This window comes from Perca fluviatilis, unplaced genomic scaffold (genome assembly GCF_010015445.1).
Source record: "Perca fluviatilis unplaced genomic scaffold, GENO_Pfluv_1.0 PFLUV_unplaced_scaf_25, whole genome shotgun sequence".
In the NCBI taxonomy this organism is placed as follows: Eukaryota; Metazoa; Chordata; class Actinopteri; order Perciformes; family Percidae; genus Perca; species Perca fluviatilis.
Window position 1 is genome coordinate 1 of NW_024375669.1, and position 7,229 is coordinate 7,229.

Sequence of the window (7,229 nt, forward strand, 5' to 3'; positions counted from 1 at the left end):
TCCCTGTCCCCCCCCCATCCCCTCCATCCTCCTCCACCCCCCCATCCCCATCCCCCCCATCCCCCCCATCCCCCCCCCCATCCCCCACCCCCACCCCACCCCCCATCCCCCCCCCCCCCCCTCCCTCCTCCCCCCCTCCCCCCCTCCTCCCCCCCATCCCCCCCCCCCCTCCTCCCCCACCTCCCCCCCCCATCCCCCCACCTCCACCCCCCCCTCCCCCCCCCATCCCCCCCCCCATCCCCCCCTCCCTCCCCATCCCCCCCTCCCCATCCCCTCCCCCCCCATCCCCCTCCCCCATCCTCCCTCCCCCCCTCCCTCCCCCATCCCCATCCCCTCCCTCCCCCCATCCCCTCCCTCCCCCCTATCCCCTCTCTCTCTCTCTCCCTCTCTCTCTCTATCTCTCTCTCTCTCTCTCTCTCTCACGGGTAGCCTGACTCTGTCCTCGTTCATAAGGGCAGCGGGCCCCTCCCACACCTCGTCCCCTGACTGCAGCTGGATCTCTCTTCGGTCTCCATCCCATTGCTGATGGAGCTACCAAACTCAACCGTTTCTGTCAAGGTCGTTAACGTGATGTGTCAGCTTATACTCTGAGCTAATGGGCTTTTACATGAAGGAGCTGTGGCACTGTTACGTTCGTTACATGGCTCTCGCGTTAACAAGCTGTTTTCTTTCGACCTTTTTCACGTTGACAGTTCCAGCTTCAACCCGTCACCACCTTTTAAATATTTGTTTTAGAACTCTAAGGCCTCACATATTTTCTTCTTCTCTTTCTTACTTTTCGAGCTCCGGACTTGTGCTGACCGGATTTGTTGAGCATACGAACTTCCTAACCGTGTGACAATATCAAATTTAGATCAGTGGACAAACCATTTTTTGTGTTGAAGTGGGGGTTCTTATTATTATTTGCAGGACAATTAGGAAGAAACACAATAAAACGCGCTTTTTAATTTCAAATATTATGCTCATTTTTTTTTTTTTCCACAAATAGGCCTATTTTAAAAAAAGATTTTAATTCTTCCTTAATTTAATGAGGGCCCAGTTCGGCTTCCCCTACTAGGGCCGGGACAACAGACCCGTTTGTCCCCTATCAAGGCGGGCCTGGCGGAGGACATCGGCGAACTCCCACGAGACTGAGCTTTGCTCTGCGATGCCGCTCTCCAACACATAATCAACCTGCTCTCGCATAACGGAGGCGCTTCTAGGATTGACTTCGGTAGGGATGCGGCTTTATTGGCCCGGGTGAGCCACGCACATCATGTCATGCTGCAGCACATGGGTTTTAGTTGGCACATCTGAAAGCCGAGAGATATGAGAACTTATTAAACTGACCACATCCCCATGCTGAATCCGAGTCAAAACGCGGGAAAACGGCTCATCTGGATTTGGACAAAATTCAGATTTTCAACCGGTCCCTGGTAACATTCCACAGGATGACCAATAACATCCTCACCATCACAGACATGGTCAAAGCTGTCGGGCCACAGCTGGAATCAGCACCGGACAAGCACCACAGTTATCCAGCCCTCATCAATCACACACACATATATACATATGCATACACATATATATACATACATATATACATAGCAGACACACATATATACATACACACACATATATACATACATACACATATATATACATACACACACATATATACATACACACATATATATACATACACACACATATATACATACACACATATATATACATACACACACATATATACATAGACACACATATATATACATACACACACATATATACATACATACACATATATATACATACACACACATATATACATAGACACACATATATATACATACACACACATATATACATACATACACACATATATATACATACACACACATATATACATACACACACATATATATACATATACACACATATATATACATACATACACATATATATACATACACACACATATATATATAGACACACATATATATACATACACACATAAGAGCATACATACACAGAGCATATACATACACACACATATATACATGCATACAGAGCACACACACATATATACATACATACAGCATGGCCACATAAGAGCAGACACACACAGAGAAAGCATACAGTGGCATAAGACACACACATATGGCACATACATACACACACATATATACATACATACACATATACACACACACACATATATACATACATACACATATATATACATACACACACATATATACATACACACACATATATACATACATACACATATATATACATACACACACATATATACATACATACACATATATATACATACACACACATATATACATACACATATATATACATACACACACATATATACATACATACATATATACATATACATACACATATATATACATACACATATATATACATACACACATATATATACATACACATATATATACATACACACACATATATATACATACATACACATATATATACATACACACACATATATATACATATTACCACATATATATACACAATAATATATACATACACACACATATATACATACATACACATATATACATACATACACACACATATATACATACATACATAAAGAATAAAGAAAGAAAGAAAAAATGATTTTTTTCTGCTTCTAATTCAGTAATATTAACATTCGTGTGTTTTATTGTTATTTTCTGTTAGTTTCATTTTTATAAAACTACCTTTTAGACGTTGAGTCGGTGCTTTTATTGTGAAGGACTTTGAGTCGGTGCTTTTATTTCTGAAGGACTTCAGGAAATCGTCGTAAGGACTCCGGAAATGCTAGTGTTTGTTGTTTCTCCGTTAGCACCGTTAGCACCGTGAAGTTCCCCGTCCTGTCCGGTGTCCCGGCACTCGGTGTGAACATGTCCCGGGTCCACAACATCCGGGTGTTCGCCAGTCAGCGGCTGCACGCGGCGATCCAAGCACATCCCAGACCCTGGCGAAACGATCCCGAACACGAAGAACAGCGGTTCTTGAACCGGGAAGTGATCCTCACGGCAGCATCGCTGGCTGCCTGCGTCTAATGGTGACCCACCGCCGGCAAGACGGCAATCGTCCACCATCAATTCACATAATACCACCATCACCACCGGACCAACACCACCACCAATAACACCACCAACACCATCACCACCACCACCATCACCGCCATCACCACCACCAATCACCAATAATCACCACCAATATCACCGCCAGCCAGAACCCCATAATAAAAAACCGATAACCGTTCGATCCTCAACCGTCCGTTCCGCCGTCCGTCCGTCCGTCCGCCGTCCGTCCGCCACCACCGCCAGCACGCACGCGTCTGCCCGCGCGCACGCGTACGCGCGCATTTACGTTACGCGTGCCTGCGTGTTCAGCATGCGCGTGCGTCCGCGCAGACCAAACCTCCCTTAGTCCTTAAACGTGGCGAAGGAAGACAGCCATCCTGCGCAGGCATATTTGGGGCACTACGCTACACATATGCACTATACATTACATACTGCACACATACGAACCACTGCACCCACTACATACTGCACACACTACTCACTGCACACACTACACACTGCACACACTACTCACTGCACACAATACTCACTGCACACACTACACACTGCACACACTACGCACTACACACACACATACTGCACACACTACGCACTGCACACACTACACACTGCACACACTACACACTGCACACACTACACACTGCACACACTACACACTGCACACACTACACACTGCACACACTACGCACTACACACACTACATACTGCACACACTACGCACTGCACACACTACACACTGCACACACTACGCACTACACACACTACATACTGCACACACTACATACTGCACCCACTACACACTGCATACAACAACACACACTACACACTACGCACTGCACACACTACATGCACTACACACACTGCACACACTACACATACTACACACTACACGCACTACACACTGCACACACTACACACACTACACACTACACACTGCACACACTACACACTGCACACACTACGCACTACACGTACTACACACTGCACACACTGCACACACTACACACTGCACACACTACGCACTGCACACACTACATGCACTACATACTGCACACACTACACACTACGACGCAAAATACACACACTACAATAATTACACACTACACACTGCACACAATTACACTGCACACCACACGCACAACACTACACACTGCACACACTACACACTGCACAATAACACCACGCACGCACAATACTACTACTACACACACTACATACTGCACACACTACATACGCACACACACCCACAATACACCCACTGCAACACCACACTGCACACACTACGCGACTCACACACTAATACTACACACACTACGACAATAACACACTGCACACTACATACTGCACACACTACATACTGCACACACTACACACTGCACACACTACACACTGCACACACTACACACTACACACACTACGCACTGCACACACTACGCACTGCACACACTACACACTACACACACTACATACTGCACACACTACTCACTGCACCCACTACATACTGCACACACTACTCACTGCACACAATACTCACTGCACAAACTACACACTGCACACTACGCACTACACACACTACATACTGCACACACTACGCACTGCACACTACACACTGCAATAATAATTAACGACTACACACACTACATACTGCACACACTACATACTGCACCCACTACACACTGCATACAACAACACACACTACAAACTACGCACTGCACACACACATGCACTAACGCACTGCACAATAACACACTGCACACACTACACACACTACACACTGCACAAACTACACAATACACACACTACACAAACTACAAACTGCAACAATAACACACCAACAAAACTACGACTGCAACACACTACACACTACAATAACACCACAAACACACAACCACCACCCACTACATACTGTACAATAACTACCATACACCAACACACGCAAACACAAACACTCACTACACTAAAAACACTACATACTGCACACCACGACTGCACACACTACACACTGACAAACTACCAACATAATACACTACATACCAAAACACCACATACTGCACCCACTAAAACACTGCAACAATACCACGCACCCACACACTACACACTGCACACACTACACACTGCACACACTACATACTGCACACACTACACACTGCATAACACTACACACGCAAAATACTACGCACCGCACAATAATTACATACTGCACAACACTACATACTGCAAAACACTACACTGCACACACTACATACCGACAATACCAACTAACACACTAGACTGCACACACTACGACTGCACACACTACGCATTCACGCACCCGCACACACCATCGCACAATAATTCACACACTCACACACCACACTGCACACACTACACACCACACACTACTAATACCGCACACACTACATACCAGACTGCACACACTACATACGCACACACTACATACCACTCAACATACGCACTCACTACATACTTACACACTACCACTCAAAACACCACACACTGCACACACTACACACTGACACACTACACACGCAACTACTACACACTGCACACACTACCACCACACACAACCACTACACACTGCACATACGCACAATAAACTAAACACGCACACACACTACATACTGAAACACTACATAACACACACTAACGCACACCACACTACTCGCAAACACTACACACTGCACAAAACTACACACACTGCACACACCACGCACACACACCGCAACATTACCGCACAACTACACACACACATACCACACACTACATACTGCACACACTACGCACTGCACACACTACGCACTGCACACACTACATACTACACACTGCACACACTACATACTGCACATACTGCACACACTACACACTGCACACACTACGCACTGCACACACTACGCACTGCACACACTACCACCACACACTACCTTTCTCACACACACATACCACACACTACATACTGCACACACTACACTGCACAAACTACACTGCACAAAACTACATAACAATAACACACTGCACACATACTCACTGCACACACCACCAGACACACTACATACCACACAACACATACTGCACACACCACACTGCACAACACCACGACTGCAACACTAATTACGACTGCACACACTACTCACTGCACACACTACGCACTGCACACACTACATACTGCACACACCACATACTGCACAACACTACGCATTGCACACACCACGCACGCACAAAACACACCGCAATAACACTACCCTCACACCCACGACTGCACACACTACCCTCTGCAATAATAATTCACACTGACACACTACACACTGCACACACTACATATGCAAAACACCACACTGCACACACCACCCTTCCAACACACTACGCACTGCACACACTACGCACTGCACACACTACATACTGCACACACTACACACTGCACACACTACACACTACACACTACACACTACGCACTGCACACACTACCCTCTGCACACACTACACACTGCACACACTACACACTGCACACACTACGCACTGCACACACTACCCTCTGCACACACTACGCACTGCACACACTACAGACTGCACACACTACGCACTGCACACACTACGCACTGCACACACTACGCACTGCACGCACTACACACTACGCCTGCCTGTCTGCCTGCCTGCCTGCCTGCCTGCCTGCCTGCCTGCCTGTCTGTCTGTCTGTCTGTCTGTCTTGTTCTGGAGTAAATAGTTGTTGACTTAATTTCTCTCTTTGTTTCAGACGCCTTCACACAACAGCAGCTGCTGAATAACCCGGAGGATCCCCCCCTGAACCAGAACCAGGACCAGGACCAGGAGGACCCAGACCCCCTGCAGGCCGCCCTGGACGCCGCTGACATCATCCAGTTCACCTACAGCTCCCTGGCTCCGGTCCCGGTCCTCACCAGGCCGGAGCCGGAGGTCACCGTGGTGTCGTCTGAGACGGAGGACAGCGAGGACTACGACCGGGACCGGAGCCCGCCCAGGGTCCGGAGCCCGCCGAGGGTCCGGAGCCCGGAGGGGGTCCAGAGACCGGAGGGGGTTCAGAGACCGGGGGGGGTCCAGAGACCGGAGGGGGTCCGGAGCCCGCCCAGGGTCCGGAGCCCGGAGGGGGGGCCGGCC